The 18,116-nt window shown below is 36.2% G+C and overlaps 1 pseudogene; it reads right to left on the bottom strand.

Moving 5' to 3' along the window:
- Positions 1 to 587: 587 nt before the first annotated feature.
- Positions 588 to 2,118, bottom strand: LOC125194591 (annotated as a pseudogene).
- Positions 2,119 to 18,116: the final 15,998 nt, after the last annotated feature.

Raw genomic sequence — 18,116 nt, 5'->3', positions numbered from 1 at the left:
TCAAATACAAAGATTATCGTATCATGCAGTATTTGGATCCTCCAACTAGGATTCTAAAGAGTCCTATAGAGAGGTCTATTTATTGAGAAATAAGATAAATCTTATTCCCATTCCTCATTAGTTTTCAAAACAGTTGGGCCTCAAATAGGGTTTCGCAGCTTTTGTTTACATATTTGTTTGAGTGATCTAATACTGGTAGATAGACGAGCAAAAGCCTATCAACTGGTGCTTCATTGAGAGACTTCACATCTCAATAAAGCATCATTTGATAGGATTTTGAATTGCCTATCCAAATTAGGCTTTTCGAATGCCCATTGATATAAAGACAGCAGAGGAAGAGAGCAGAGACGGACGTTGAATGATATATTTGATTTTGATCAGCTATTCCATACATATTTATAATATGCGTGGATACAAAAAGATATCCTATGATATAAAACAAATCTAAATCAAATCCTAACATATATGATTAATAAATCAAATCCTAACAATTATAGAAAATAAATCAAATCCTAATATATATGAAAAATAAATCCAATCTTAACAACTATAAAAATAAATCATAGTAATATACTAAAAATATCGACTTTGGGGACAACATAATTTTTAATGCAAAATTGATAAAATAGAAAAGAGATAAAAAAAAGTGATGGGATATTGTTGGTGGAGAATGAAGTTCACTAGAGAGAAAAACTTACCGAAATTGGAAGTGGACTATTTTTATGGGACGGAAGAAATTGGAAAAAGAAGAATATTTTATGGGACAGAGGAGAGGGTATATATTTATATATACTAACAAAGTAACAAGCCACATAGAGGGACTGGCCGTTGTGTTGCGTTTCAGTTCAAACTAAAACCGGAACCTGCATTTCCAGTTCAAAAAATGGAGCGGGAACCAAACCATATAGGAGTCCCACGGTAACAATCCAAACCGAAACCAATGGTTCAGAGACCAACCCACCCCACAGCCAACTAGAAAGAATTTTGTGTAGACCAACCACCAATTTCTCAAAAAGATAAAAAAGTAAAAGAAATCACTTCCTGAAGAATCTGTAAATGCAAATGCAAAACGCACAACCAACCAACCCCACAGCAACAACTTGCTTATGCATATTTAATTGTAGATCACCAAATACATGTACTATGTAATAATGTAAGGACAAAAACAGATATACCAACTAGTACAATTTACACAACAATGCAGTGAATAAGAAAGCAAGGAGAGCCCACCTTTATGGCTGCCCTTATCATCGCACATAATTTACATTACATTTCCAGAAAATAAATAGCAGAGTGTTATGTTGCTCGAAAAGACTAGAGAGTGAGATAAAGATGCAACTAACTAAGAATCAGGATAATAAGAAAGTTTGTAGAAGAACAAAGTGTAATAATGCTTCTTCGCAAACAACAAGCCATACATACATTCTATAGTATACCTTCTAAACATCATTCTTGATAAAAATGAATATGTATAGAATATCCATTTGCATAGTGATGAGACAGCAATCAGGTAGTATAAGAAGTAAAGTCTATATGCATTACGTGAATGCATCACTAGTGTGGGAAGAGAAAAAGAAGATGAAGCAAAACCAACAAACCAGGAGCCAATGAAGAAGAAAAGGAAAAAATTTACACCAGCATCACCTGTCTTTCTTTCTTTTCTTTTAAGTTATTCATCGGTTCCATTGTTGACCTTGATTTCTAAAAGGCGCTCCACTGGCTGTCTGCATATCGGGCACCTGCTTCTTTGGAACCTCAGAACTTTTGCACATACACTGCACCATCAAGAATATACGTGAGTTTTATAGATAATTAAGAGGAATCTTGATCTATTAATGGAGTCACAAATTTCTGAATATGCTTAAACAAAGAGTTAGTGTACCATGTGACGACAAGGGAGGACAGTAGTGTCTCGAAGTTCAGAGAGGCATATAACGCATTCCTTTCCAGGATCGTTCGCATCAACTTCGCCCTCGACAGAATTTCCAATTCCATAGCTCTCTTGCCGTTCACCCACAATATCTGCTTCACCACTCTTACATGATATTCACCTCTATCCTTCTCAAACACAACCTGAGTTATCTGCGAGTTTGAGAACCCATTGTCAGAGTTTCCATTTCAAACATTGAGAGATCTATCCCGGTTCCAGAGAGTTGCTTAAACTCCTGGGCGAAACCTTGTTCAAAATACACTTTTGATCAGCGGATGCAAGCTTTCTTTGATTGGAGTCAAGCAACAATCTTCACCCTCTGTTGCAAAGAAATTATTGTAATGATGCATACAACAAGCAATCCCAATTCAGATTGATCGATAAAACAATAAAACATAAAGCTAATTCTCATGACTGTGCATCCAGTATCTAGTTATCCAAATAGTAGTATAGAACTAGTCAGCACATTGTAAATGTAACATACACTCGAAAGTTATACACTAACAACGAGCTTTTGTTTTTCTAAACAGGAGAGGTAATTCCAGCCTATTTCTGCAGATAAAACTATAAAATTCACATGATCTCACTTTCCACAACTTCCAAATGCTATGAGCACTTGTGTGTCAAATGTTAGGGAAAACTACAAATTCAATCACCAACTATACCCCATTTGGCAAATTAGGGAGTACAAGTTATAAAAGTAGGCAAATATTTATCAAAGACGCAAACTTTAGCAGAATGCAATACAATTCATCACTCTGTTAACAAAGAGACTGTGTTAAGGCATCAACTCAAAACCTATTTAACACGCAAATTAGTAGAGAGTTACAATCACTCAGCTCAAAATCTCTAAATAAGCACTACTTCAGTACGATGAATCGATCGTCAACCAGAAGAAAAGAGAAAAAGAAGAAGAATCCATTTTATACCTTCCCGCGACGGTAGCGTCATAGGTGAAGGAAACGAGATATTTGCCGGGAATCGGGAGTGTCATCGATCCTCAGCGTTTCCTTCTTCAAATTCACATCGTTCCGAATCGTCACCGCCTTCTGGTGCTCCAAAACCCAATTGGGAAATGTGGAAAGGAAAGGAAGGGAGAAAGGTGATACATACAATTACTAGAATCTCAATACAAAAGGGGGAATGAATGTATATATATGTATTAATGTACGTATAGAGATTAGAGAGGTGGCGGGGAAAAAGAAAAAGAGTGGGAGTGGAATCTAATGAGAATTGGGGGGCGGCGGCGTGAAGCTCTGCTCCACCACCTCCGCCTTCAAATTGGATGTTTCTCATTAATCACACGGATATTGACATCTAAATATCAAGAAACTTTAAAAAAGTTATTTTTTCACAAATTTTAAAATTGACAAATAATATCATCAACTTTATCCCGTGTTTATTTTTATCCATGAATGAAAAAATTCCTACAAATAATATTATAATACATATTTCTTTTACATAATTTCTCGACAACAATTTTGAAAACTTCAAGTTTTTCAATCTTTGAAGATAGTTTTTCTTGAAGTACACCCTTCAAAATTATTCTTCAATCTATTAAAAGAACATGAATTTTTCATTCCTGGAAAAAAACAAACCCGAAGTAAATTTCGTAATATTATTTGTCAATTTTAAAGTTCATGGAAAACCCCAACTTTTTAGAAGTTTCATGATATTAAATGTCAATATCCCTTTATCATAACATGTCATTTTCGGAATGTATGCGAAATGGTTTAAATCAATTTTTAATTGACTTCTACTCGATTTTTTATTTTTTATGATTTTCAAAATACACGATTTGAATTTACACAGATTTTTCAGACATTATTATATGATAATAAGATGACATTTATACGTGTTGATGTTGATTAAAGTAGATTTTTAATTTGACTTCTATCTAGCGGTGAATTGCACATTATAGTCGTGAAATCGAAAATTCAGTTGCGGAAAAGTTATCATTTAATTTATAGGATATGAAAATTTTGAGATTGACCACATAAGTTATGACTAGAAAACAATTTTTAATAAATTGTGTATTACCGGAAAAGTTGTGTTTTAGTCATGGAGTGGTTTTTTTATCGACTACAATCAAGCTCATCACTTGTTGAATGAAACTATAACTTTGTTAGTAGAAATGACTATGTTTTGATGAAATTGGTGGTGGCGTGGAAGCCATATATTACGGTGGTGTTCGGTTTTTAAGATAAAATAATATCAAGATTCAATCTACACTTGAGTTGTGAGATTATTTTAGTAATATGGGTTAGCTATGACTAATTATCCCATGATTATCTATCTAGGATTGAGTTGTGAGGTTGAATCTCATGAACCAAATACACTATAAATTTAATCCTGAATACAATCTTGGGAACCGAACGCCCCATATGTTGTGTATAAAACGTTGATTATTCGTAACATTACCGTCTAGGTAGATCTGAAATGATGTTATTTTTTGATTTTAATCAATTTGAGTGCTTCTGTTTTTAAGTTTCACATATCATTAACGTTTGACCGTGAGAGATTTGTTATTTGGATTCTGTAGCTTCGATTAACAACTACTACTATTCAGATTGTAGTGGTTTAGGTTCCCAAACACTACAAAAAAATGCATGTTTACCTAGCACCGAAATGCTAGGAAAACCCCAATGTGCTAGGAAAAATAGAGTTTTCTGAACACTTTTCCGAGCACATAGGGTGCCAGCCATTTGCTCCCTAGGAATTATTTCCTAGCCTTATTCCGAGCAGAACACAAGTTTTTTCCGAGCACCCGAAAAGTGCTCGGAAACGTGGTCAACTCCTTTTTACGAAGTCCTAGCACCAGAAGTGCTCGGAATTTCCAAGCCTGCCTGCTCGGATCCTAGCACAATTCAGTGCTAGGAAGGTTTTCGGTCATGTAATATTCCGAGCACTCATGTGCTCGGAATTCTGTGATTTTTTCATATTATTCATTTTATTATTATTATTATTATTATTATTATTTCAGCTTTATTTTAAATTTTTATTCAGTCAAATTAATATGACATTGAACTAAAAATAAGAATAAAATAAACAAATTAAAATGACATTAAAATGCCCATGGAATTCAAATGCGAGAACTAAATTGTTTCACAAAGTCATTCACTCATTTGAGGTCAAAATCTATTGTTCACCAAATTTTTCACTAACTAGAATATTCATTTTGTTCCGAACAGATCAATCCCTTTTCTTATCCGACGCTAACGGTAGTTTTGCAACTTTCCCTTCCATCACGGCATATATTTGAAGTTGTTGCCCGAAGAGACGACAGTATTTGCCTTAACGTTGTACTAGTTCACAGCTGATCGCGAAAATGACCCTAGAAATAGGCAAATAATCATATCAGTGCTGTAGCATAACAGAAGCATAGCTAAAGATGAGGAAATCAAGAAATATATACCGGTGATAACGTTGAAAGACGAGCAAGAGTCAGCCATGTTCATTAGGCCAAATGTCTATCATTTCTTTGTTCCCATCAACTTGGTAGTTTTTCGGACTAGCAAATGTCCTTCCAACTGCAATGCAATCCCTTCCTACAAATTTACAAATGCAAAATGTTACTATATGATTTGTGACTTGATTTTCGGGCATTAATCTTTGAGAACTTACTGTGAGAGAAAGTATTCCGGTGATGATTCCAATTTCAATTGCTAAAGCTAGATGAGGACCAGTGAAATACAACATGTTCGAAGAAGGTGGATTCAGACCCTTGGGAAAATTTCCTATCTGCAGAAACAAGAGATTCAAATCAAGACTTTACTCATGAATTTGATCTGAATACAAGGAGAAAACTGCAAAGTGCTTACGGTCTTGATCTCGTGCAGTTTGGAGTTTAACCAGACAAGAGCTTAGGTTTTCTCATGTCACCATTGAAATTCTGAGTGTCACAAACAAGTCAGGAAAAACCAAGCAACCAACCATGTAAGATAATCACAGCCACTTACAATTTGCCTTGTTATCGCCACAACGCTGAAAAGCGATTCCCATCTCAATTGTTTGCCAAGACCACTGCTGTAACATCCCGAATTTCCGAACCCTAATTTTAGAGCCCTAAAATTTATTATTGATGACGTGGGAGATGTGAGATGTGAATTATTTGATAAATGAATTTATTGCATGAGTTTCTTTGACCGGGAAGTTTGAAAAGTCAAACTTGTTGCCTATGTGAAGTGGCACGTGATTTATTAAATTATGAGGTGAATTATTTGTTTAAGGGTAAGTGAGAATATTTGGGGAAAATTTTCCATAAATACTAGTCACCTAAATAGTGAGATTTTCGAACCCTTGGACTTTTGGAGAAGGAATTTTATTTTTCCAGATTTAATTTAATTCTTGGGATATTTATCAAAATTAAATCCAAAACCCAATTATTTCCCTATTTCTTAATGGGAAAAATCGAGCCCTATTAATATTAAGGTGATTTTTGAAAATCACCTAGCTTTGGGAAGGAGAAATTTATTTTATTTTTAACTGATCTCTTATTGATTTCCTTCCATACCTAGAATTTAAATATTCTACCAAATCTTTCCATACCTCAAGAGATCTTGTCATATCTTATTTTAGTTAATATAAAAAAATCCATTCCTTATATATATCCATACTACACGCCTATTTCCAATCTCTAAGTGGGTGATTTATTATTTTATTTTGCTCCTTGATATTTTATTCTACTCCGTAAAATATACCAAAACAAAATCTTGGCTAGTTGGGAGCCATATATTTCGAAAATTGCATGCCTTGATACCCTAGTCTATTTTTGTTAATTCTTCTTCCCTACTTCACAATATTTATTTATTTAATTGTGGAGAATAAAATCTTACCAAATATTCTATTTTAATTACCTAAAGATCTTGTTGAGCACTATAAATAAGAGAACCCCTAACCCTAGCCCCCATAAATTTCGCCCCTCTCCTCTCTCCCACTCTCTCCAATTTTTCTTCCATTCTCCAATATTTTTGTCATCTTTTGAAGAAGAATTGAAGTTTGATCCAAGAATCTTGAAGAACCGAGTCTAATACTTAGTTTCTACCGTTCGTTTTTCTCAAAAAGGTATTCTTATATTAATCTTCTTCTTGCTACTCGATCCCTCTTCTTTCTAACCGATTAATCGGTCTTCTTGAGCCCTCATGCATCTTGGTTGAGTGAAAGTGGGATAAAGGGGATATGGGAATATGTTACACGTGTGTGGCGTGTGTGTGCGGCGTGTGTGTGTGTGTGCGTGTCGTGTGTGTGTGGCGTGTTGGTGTAGTGTGTGTTTGATGGCTAAATCTTCTTGTGTGATAAACATGATCTTGATTGATTAGTAATGATAAGATAAATCGAGGGGAAAAGGGAAAAGTATTGAGTGTTGGAACATATATACTAAAAAGCATTTTTCGAGTTTTTGAATTTGATAAATTTCTTGTATATTGTAAACACTCTTCATTTAATGAGAATAATAAATGTTTTCTTCACACTGTGTATTTTACTTTAATGGGTATTGACCGTATTTAATTATATATTAAATTATATAATTAAAGCGCCGGAAAGTAAAATCAGTCTAAGTCTTCTACATTGAAGGTTGGGTCGTGGAACAGGTCATCACAGTAGGTGCCCCAACCGGTACCTTGTAGAAGTAAAACTTTTTCACAACCTAGATAGGCTTTGGCTACCTATCGTGAAAGGTTGCAGTGTCCATCCGAAAAGTCGTCTTTACCTTGAGAATGACTAGTGACACTGGTGTGGTATAGCATTGAATGGATCTAAAGTATAGACACGTCTTTGTTGCTATCTACTGTAAGACGATGTCTTGGAGATTTAATATTTCCTAATCTTTGTAATAATATAGGACACACGTTATTTAATCATACGCTGCTTTGACTTATCAATAGGTGCGGGTTTTTCGTAACCCAATATTCCTGATATCTTGGGTAGTAGTAATTAATAACTAGTATGGTGTCAGTTTTATTATTACATTGAATCGTGTGCCTGCGCGGTTTGACTATATCCCCAAGAGGTGTTCGAGAGAAGTTCTATTATTCGGAAACCCGGCCGGTTTGGATTTAATCCAAGAACAAATAGAAAAGGAAAAGTATATTTTTAATATACATCTCGTACTAGACAAACTCTTGGAAATAAAGATATTAATTAATTTAAAGTCTATAGCAGACTACAAATTAATTAATGGATATAGAAAGTCTTAGACACGGGAAATAATATATTAAAGAGGTTAACCCGGATTGCTTGTAATCACGGATTGGATGGGCGGTCAATATTTCTTCTATAGTGGCACAAGAAATATTCCATTGGCCTTATATTAAATTATGGGTTATAATTTAATTAGTAAAGAAGGTCCAATTGGGGAGGCCCAATCCAAGCCCCATAGATCCCTAACCTAGCCCATCATAAACTCTATAAATAAGAATGTAAGGAGATGAGACATATGTTATCACAAACCCTAGCCTCCACACTTGGCTTTCTTGTCTTCTCCTTCAAGATTCTTATAATTTCTAAGAGATTCCTCCCATAAGGAATTTAGATCTATAGAGTTAAGGGTCATAGGTTAGAAGATCTTTGGTCTTGCATTCATAATCAAGCTTCAAGATCTACACGTGGAGAAGTAGCAAACCACTTCGATTCTTTGGAGAATCATTGTTGTAAGTATTCAACAACATAATTTAATTTAAATTATGTGATTAATTGCGCAATTATATGTTTCTACATGTTCAAGCATGAAATTGAATCGACCCACATAATCACCTAAATAGATTCTTATGTGGATTTATTTGTTTTGCTTTTTCCGCTGCGATTATCCCCAACAACTGGTATCAGAGCCATGCTTTTAGGCTCTGATTATGTGGGTTTAATCTTGTTTTTTCAAAATTACATGGATCAATGAAGAATATTTTAGATCTATAAGTGAATACTCTAGATCGGCTAAAGAACATTCTAGATCTATGAATTTTATTCAAGATTGATGAAGAATGTCTTGATCTACAAAAGAGTACTCCAAGATCTATAGAATATATTCTAGATCTATTTTATATAGTTGTTAAATGGAATATTCTAGATCTATAAGAATATTCTTAAGAATATTGTAGATCTATGATAGTTTATTCTTGATCTATGTTTATTGTGTTCTACTTGTGTAGATCTACATGTTTGAAAAATGTGATGGATGATTGTTTTCATGCTTGCAATATTGCGTGATTGTTGAATCTTGTTGTTCTTCGTTTTATTGTAAACCCACGGGGGTTGACCGTGGTAGATTAGGTTCGACCGCACGCAGATCGAGGCAGCGGCGGCTGGTGGCTGACGGCACGGCGGCAACTCCCGGTGCTCGGCGGCGGCTGGGCAGCCCGATGAAGACGACGGCGGCGCGGATCCCTAGAAGGCGGCGGCGGCTAGTTGCTTTTATTTTAGGGCAAAACCCTAATTAGGGTTTTAGATGGCCCGATTAATAGGCAAGGCCCAATGTGTGGTCTTGACCTAATTTTTATACCCTAGATATTTGATTTATTCAAATGGGGTATATATATTTTATTTAATCCTTTTTATCCGGAGTACCATGGTTCATGGAAAGGATAAATTGTGATTTATTTTAATTATTTGGTTTTAGACACTTAGTGGTTTAAAATCAAATGATTTATTTGGTTATATGTGATGTGACAAAGTGTGCAAATTTATTTGCCTATGTGATTTACATCTTATGTGAGTTAAATAATTATTTGCTTGCATGATAATCAAATGAAAACCATTTTAACTAAAAATGACTAAGCGATAATTACGAACAGTCATGTTGTATATGGTCTCCATAAATGGTATTCAAATGTGAAGTAAATTATATAACATTTCGACCTTTCTTTAGAGGAGTTATGTTATTAGTAATATTTACAGCTTTCATAAGATTTGAATAACTAAAATGGTTCTTTTAAATGAAAGGCATGTTTCTGAAGGAATATTGAGTCCAGTGGGAGCGATATTATCACGAAATGAGCATTATTTAAAAGATGTTAACCATGGTCTTAGAATCTTGTTGAGTGGCGTGCGACCTTTCTTTAGAGGAGTATTCAAAGCAAGATAAGATTCTTGAGGACTAGAATTATGGTACTAGCTTAGGCAATATTAGGCAGCCATGCCATTCTTATGGTCTCTGGACTATCTGTCGGTATTGTGACCAAGATTTTTTTTTTTTAAATCTAAATAATCCATGACATCTTTTGGTGCTTGTTTATTTAGCGTTTTAATAGCATATGTGATTTTCGAATGTTTTATGGTTTTTACATTCCTTTATCATGTATGGTTGTGTGATGGATACCTTTTATTTTTCTCAGTCAATATCAATTATGTCGCTCAATCCATTATCTGTGATCTTGAAAGAAAACAAACTCGAGGGGCCTAACTATGTAGACTGGAAACGTAATTTGGACATTGTCCTTATCGCTGATGATTATAAGTTTGTGCTTGAAACCGATTGCCCTGCAAAACCTGCTGATAATGCTTCTGCGGAAGATAAGGCCGTGTACAATAAGTGGATTAAGGCCAATGAGATGGCGAAGTGCTATATTTTGGCTTCTATGTCAAATGTGCTTCAACATCAGCATCATTCCTACGAATCCGCTTATGAGATCATGGAGAACCTTAGATCTCTTTTTGGGACTCAGAGTCGATCTGCTAGATCTCTAGCGATTAGGAGTCTCATGAATAAGACGATGAAGGAGGGCACGCCAGTCAGGGACCATGTCCTTGAAATGATGCGCCATCTCAATCAAATTGAGGTCTTGGGAGGATCGATTGATCCAGATTCTCAGGTAGACATAATACTCCAAAGTCTTCCGGCAAGCTTTCAACAGTTTAAAGTCAACTATGAGATGACTAAGCAAGACCTTAACTTGGCTGAGCTTCTAACTGAGCTTCAAAACGCTGAAGGCATTTATGCCCAAGCCAAGCAAGCTATGTTGGTTGACCGCGCCTCCAGTTCCAAAGTCACTAGACCTAGGAAGGATGGCAAGGCGGAGCAGGCTGCCAAGGGATTGAAGGCAAGGAAGGGCAAGAAGAAGGTTAAAGCAAGAAAAACTGGAAAGTGTTTCAAGTGTGGTGAAAAGGGACATTGGAAGCCTGATTGCCCCAAGAAGGGTAAAGGTCCAAATGGTCAAGGTAAACACCAAGCTCATGTTCTTGAAACTTACTTAGCAACTGTTTCTACCCATCAATGGGTAGTAGATACGGGAGCAACTGATCATGTATGTTTCGATCCCGCTTTGTTGCAGGATTCAAGGAAACTAAGTGAAGGGGAGATCATTGTCCATCTGGGGGATGCTACTAGAGTGGGAGCGATTGCAGTGGGAGCTGTTTATATTCGCTTTTCTAGTAGTAGAGTTTTGGTATTAAACAATGTTTTATTGATACCTTCGTTTAGAAGGAACTTGATTTCTGTTTCTAAACTGGTTTTTGACGGATATTCTATTTCTTTCAATGATGCTTGCATTATAAGGAGAGATGATTATTTTATCTGTCAAGGTATCATGGATAATAACTTGTATACTATACGCTCTACGCATCAAGTTGTTGAGTCGAATAACATATCTGTTTCTCGCAAGAGAAAGACTTCACCACATGATATGAATGATATGTACTTATGGCATCTAAGGCTTGGGCATGCCAATCCGAGAAGGATCCAAAAGTTGGCGAGCCTTGGCTCAATTGAGGGACTAAGCTTAGACCCTTTTCCAACTTGCGAATCCTGCTTGGAAGGCAAGATGACCAAAAGATCCTTTAAGATCAAAGGAAATAGAGCCAAGAAAGTACTAGATCTCATTCACTCGGATGTGTGTGGTCCATTCCAAATTCAAACTAGGGGAGGCTATGTATATTTCATCACCTTTATTGATGATTATTCAAGACTAGCCCAAGTCTATTTGATGCAACGCAAATCAGAATCTTTTGAAAAATTCAAACTATTCAAGGCATTTGCAGAAACGCGTCATAGTAAGACTATAAAAGCCTTACGATCTGATCGAGGAGGCGAGTACCTTAGTGATGAATTTTTGGGCTACTTAGCGGAAGCTGGGATTGAATCCCAACTGACTGCACCTGGCACTCCTCAACAAAATGGAGTTGCGGAAAGGAGAAATCGAACATTTCTTGAAATGGTTCGATCAATGATGTGTTATGCTCAGTTGCCAAAATTCCTTTGGGGGTTTGCGCTAGAAACAGCGTGTTATACCCACAATAACTTACCTACAAAGTCAGCGCCTAAAACACCTCATGAGTTGTGGACTGGGCGTAAGCCCAACCTAGAACATCTCAAGATATGGGGTTGTCCGGCGCATGTGCTACTTAAAGATCCAAGTAAATTGGACTCTCGCACAGAGGTATGTTTGTTTGTGGGATATGCCAAAGGAACAAAAGGCTATGAATTCTATAGTCCTCAAGACAACAAAGTATTTGTAAGCACAAATGCAAAGTTCTTGGAAGAGGAGTATATTAAGAATCAAAAACCCAGAAGTGTAATCACTCTTGAAGAAATGAGAGATGATGACGTTCCAATTACACAAGAGAAAACTCCACAAGAAAATATTGCACCACGTAATACAACTTCTACTCCTACGATTGTAGAGCCTCGTCGTAGTGGGAGGGTTTCAAAAGAACCGGAAAGGTGGATTGGTCTGGGAGAGTCTTCAGACTCAGCTTCCGGACATCTGGAACCTGACCCCTGGAACTACAAAGAAGCAATAAATGATTTGGATAGTCTCAACTGGATTGAGGCAATGGATTCCGAATTACAATCAATGGAGGATAAGGACGTTTACGACCTTGAAAATCTACCCGAAGGCTGCATTGCCATTGGGAGTAAGTGGGTATTCAAGCGTAAACGAGGTCCGGATGGGAAAGTTAAATTGTTCAAAGCTAGATTAGTGGCAAAGGGTTATACCCAAAGAGAAGGCATCGATTATGATGAGACCTTCTCACCCGTCGCTATGCTTAAATCAATTCGGATTCTCCTATCCATCGCAGCCTACATGGACTGGGAAGTTTGGCAAATGGATGTCAAGACCGCCTTCTTGCATGGCAGTCTTGAGGAAACCATTTACATGAAACAACCCGAGGGCTATGAAGTTAAGGGCAAGGAGCACATGGTGTGGAAGCTTAAAAGATCCATTTATGGACTCAAGCAAGCATCCAGAGCATGGAACATGTGCTTCGATAAAACTGTTAAATCATTTGGTTTTGATCAGTGCCCAGAAGAGAGTTGCGTATATAAGAAAGTTGAAGGTGCAAATGTGGTGTTCTTGGTACTTTACGTGGATGACATCTTACTAATTGGAAACAATAATAAGATGTTGTCGTCCGTAAGAAACTGGTTGTCTACCCAGTTTGAGATGAAGGACTTGGGAGATGCGGGACACATTCTAGGAATCAAAGTGATCAGAGATGTGTCCTACGACACATACAGAGATAGAGGACATGAAAAAGGTTCCATATGCCTCGGCAGTTGGAAGTCTCATGTATGCTATGTTGTGTACACGACCTGATATATGCTTTGCCGTAGGCATGGTGGCTAGGTATCAGTCGAACCCTGGCCAAGGACATTGGACTGCAGTAAAGAATATACTCAAGTACCTGAAGAGGACTAAAGAGTATGTTCTAGTTTACAAGACATCTGATCTATGTCCGATGGGGTACACGGATTCAGATTTTCATATCATTCGGGAGATTGTACAGAGAGGTGACATACAAGTAGTCAAGATTGCAACAGAAAACAACCTTGCTGATCCTTTCACGAAAGCCCTCTCGGGTGGGACGTTTGATCGTCATATGGAAGGGATAGGTGTTAGATGCATTAAAGACTCAGAAGTGCGTATTCTAAGCCTTGGTTACTGGTTCGTGAAATACATGTATTATCTGCAAAACAGTTGCTTAAGTGTGCAGGATTGAAGGATCCAAGTCAGTAGGTGACGATTCGTGTGACGCAAGTGAAAAGGGCACTAGAAGGGTGCGATACTGACCAGAATGCATGCCAGAGAAAAGGCTCGAGATGGAGAAGGAGGATAGCTGGGATGATTATTTTACGAGGGCAAAAAGGTCAAAATGCGGGAGAAGTCTACCCTAAAAGCAAGGGCAAGCCTCCCTATAAAAGAAGCCATTTGGAGAGAGAGAAAAGTGCGCGGAAAAGCCAAGCTCGACAGTCATACTTAGTAGAATTCTCTCTAGAAAATCAATCCTTCAGCATTATCCTACCTCTCGTTCCTCGCCACAGCTATGGTCACTTGACGTCCAAGAGTCTGCCGGAGAAGTCATCAGTTCGCCTTTCCAGCCAGTTATCGCAGTAGTATAGTAGTATCATCGCCCGGAGTGGCAAAAACAATCTTAATCGCTTTCTTAGTTAAAGTTTACTTGTTTTCATCGTTAGTTATTTTGCAAACACTCATCGTTGTTGCTCTTTTGAAGTACCTTGTTATTTTCCAACATTTACGTTATGAAGTTTCTATTTCGCATGTCGCTTTGGTTCGAGTTTGCTTCATTCTGCCTAGGAAAGTTAGATTTAGTCATTGCTTTCAATTTCTAAGTTTTATTTCTTGTCGAGAGCTGTTGATTTGAAGTTGTAGCTAAGTTAGTCAAGTTTTCGTGCATGAGTTTCTTTTCTGCGCCGTGATTACCACCTTGCATGTCAGTCAGTAGAAGTAAAAGTTGCAGTTTACCGTTTAATTTAAGTTTAAGCATTTTAATCGATGGATCTTGAGTTTGAATTCATGAATCTGAAGTTTAGTTATGGTGTCTGTGTTCATATGATTTTTGTCAATACTTGGTGAAGAAGAAAACGTCGAAATCAACTTTATTTGGTCCACTTTTACTTTTAAGTTACTTTTTACTTTTGTTCCCTACTTTTCAGAGGTACTATCCAGACTTGTCAGAAAGCCCCCAGCCATCAGATACACCTTGTTGTCTAACTTTCCTCTTTTAGTAATTGTCTACTTTCCATATGTCTCTAATACACCTTGTCCCCTATTTTCACGAACACTCCCACATGTCTGTTATTTTCCCGCCTACTAGTCAGTAGAGTACTACCTTATTTCCTGTCTAGGTAAAATCTCAACCCAAGCGTGGTAGCTAACCAAACACCCAGGAAAGTCACCACAGTTATCTAAACGTGTCCATCCTCGTGGGATTCGACCCTTACCTCCGCTATACTAATCAAAGTGGGAGATTGTTGGAACATATATACTAAAAAGCATTTTTCGAGTTTATTTTTGAATTTGATAAATTGCTTGTATATTGTAAACACTCTTCATTTAATGAGAATAATAAATGTTTTCTTCATACTGTGTATTTTACTTTAATGGGTATTGACCATATTTAATTATATATTAAATTATATAATTAAAACGCCGGAAAGTAAAATCAGTCTAAGTCTTCTACATTGAAGGTTGGGTCGTGGAACAGGTCATCACAGTAGGTGGCCCAACCGGTACCTTGTAGAAGTAAAACTTTTTCACAACCTAGATAGGCTTTGGCTACCTATCGTGAAAGGTTGCAGTGTCCATCCGAAAGTCGTCTTTACCTTGAGAATGACTAGTGACACTGGTGTGGTATAGCATTGAATGGATCTAAAGTATAGACACGTCTTTGTTGCTATCTACTGTAAGACGATGTCTTGGAGATTTAATATTTCCTAATCTTTGTAATAATATAGGACATACGTTATTTAATCATACGCTACTTTGACTTATCAATAGGTGCGGGTTTTTCGCAACCCAATATTCCTGATATCTTGGGTAGTAGTAATTAATAACTAGTATGGTGTCAGTTTTATTATTACATTGAATCGTGTGCCTGCGTGGTTTGACTATATCCCCAAGAGGTGTTCGAGAGAAGTTCTATTATTCGGAAACCCGGCCGGTTTGGATTTAATCCAAGAATAAATAGAAAAGGAAAAGTATATTTTGATATACATCTCGTACTAGACAAACTCTTGGAAATAAAAGATATTAATTAATTTTAAGTCTATAGCAGACTACAAATTAATTAATGGATATAGAAAGTCTTAGACACGGGAAATAATATATTAAAGAGGTTAACCCGGATTGCTTGTAATCACGGATTGGATGGGCGGTCAATATTTCTTCTATAGTGGCACAAGAAATATTCCATTGGCCTTATATTAAATTATGGGTTATAATTTAATTAGTAAAGAAGGTCCAATGGGGAGGCCCAATCCAAGCCCCATAGATCCCTAACCTAGCCCATCATAAACTCTATAAATAAGAATGTAAGGAGATGAGACAAATATGTTATCACAAACCCTAGCCTCCACACTTGGCTTTCTTGTCTTCTCCTTCAAGATTCTTATAATTTCTAAGAGATTCCTCCCACAAGGAATTTAGATCTATAGAGTTAAGGGTCATAGGTTAGAAGATCTTTGGTCTTGCATTCACAATCAAGCTTCAAGATCTACACGTGGAGAAGTAGCAAGCCACTTCGATTCTTTGGAGAATCATTGTTGTAAGTATTCAACAACATAATTTAATTTAAATTATGTGATTAATTGCGCAATTATATGTTTCTACATGTTCAAGCATGAAATTGAATCGACCCACATAATCACCTAAATAGATTCTTATGTGGATTTATTTGTTTTGCAATTTCCGCTGCGATTATCCCCAACAACTGGTATCAGAGCCATGCTTTTAGGCTCTGATTATGTGGGTTTAATCTTGTTTTTTCAAAATTACATGGATCAATGAAGAATATTTTAGATCTATAAGTGAATACTCTAGATCGGCTAAAGATCATTCTAGATCTATGAATTTTATTCAAGATTGATGAAGAATGTCTTGATCTACAAAAGAGTACTCCAAGATCTATAGAACATATTCTAGATCTATTTTATATAGTTGTTAAATGGAATATTCTAGATCTATAAGAATATTCTTGATTAAGAATATTGTAGATCTATGATAGTTTATTCTTGATCTATGTTTATTGTGTTCTACTTGTGTAGATCTACATGTTTGAAAAATGTGATGGATGATTGTTTTCATGCTTGCAATATTGCGTGATTGTTGAATCTTGTTGTTCTTCGTTTTATTGTAAACCCACGGGGGTTGACCGTGGTAGATTAGGATTTGTTTTTCCCTTGTATATTTCTTTTGTAAACAAATGTAATAGTTAGAATACAAAGAAATGTAATACGATGGAGAAAAACAAGACGAAGACGCTAGAAGACGGCGGCGGCTAGTTGTTTTATTTTAGGGCAAAACCCTAATTAGGGTTTTAGATGGCCCGATTAATAGGCAAGGCCCAATGTGTGGTCTTGACCTAATTTTTATACCCTAGATATTTGATTTATTCAAATGGGGTATATATATTTTATTTAATCCTTTTTATCCGGAGTACCATGGTTCATGGAAAGGATAAATTGTGATTTATTTTAATTATTTGGTTTTAGACACTTAGTGGTTTAAAATCAAATGATTTATTTGATTATATGTGATGTGACAAAGTGTGCAAAATTATTTGCCTATGTGATTTACATCTTATGTGAGTTAAATAATTATTTGCTTGCATGATAATCAAATGAAAACCTTTTTAATTAAAAATGACTAAGCGATAATTACGAACAGTCATGTTGTATATGGTCTCCATAAATGGTATTCAAATGTGAAGTAAATTATATAACATTTCGACCTTTCTTTAGAGGAGTTATGTTATTAGTAATATTTACAGCTTTCATAAGATTTGAATAACTAAAATGGTTCTTTTAAATGAAAGGCATGTTTCTGAAGGAATATTGTATCCAGTGGGAGCGATATTATCATGAAATGAGCATTATTTAAAAGATGTTAACCATGGTCTTAGAATCTTGTTGAGTGGCGTGCGACCTTTCTTTAGAGGAGTATTCAAAGCAAGATAAGATTCTTGAGGACTAGAATTATGGTACTAGCTTAGGCAATATTAGGCAGCCATGCCATTCTTATGGTCTCTGGACTATCTGTCGGTATTGTGACCAAGAATTTTTTTTTTAAATCTAAATAATCCATGACATCTTTTGGTGCTTGTTTATTTAGCGTTTTAATAGCATATGTGATTTTCGAATGTTTTATGGTTTTTACATTCCTTTAAAACTATGTAGACTGGAAACGTAATTTGGACATTGTTCTTATCGCTGATGATTATAAGTTTGTGCTTGAAA

This window comes from Salvia hispanica, chromosome 1 (assembly GCF_023119035.1).
Source record: "Salvia hispanica cultivar TCC Black 2014 chromosome 1, UniMelb_Shisp_WGS_1.0, whole genome shotgun sequence".
Taxonomy (NCBI): domain Eukaryota; kingdom Viridiplantae; phylum Streptophyta; class Magnoliopsida; order Lamiales; family Lamiaceae; genus Salvia; species Salvia hispanica.
Note: the sequence above shows the minus strand (reverse complement) of the source record. Positions and strands in the feature narration are given on the sequence as shown.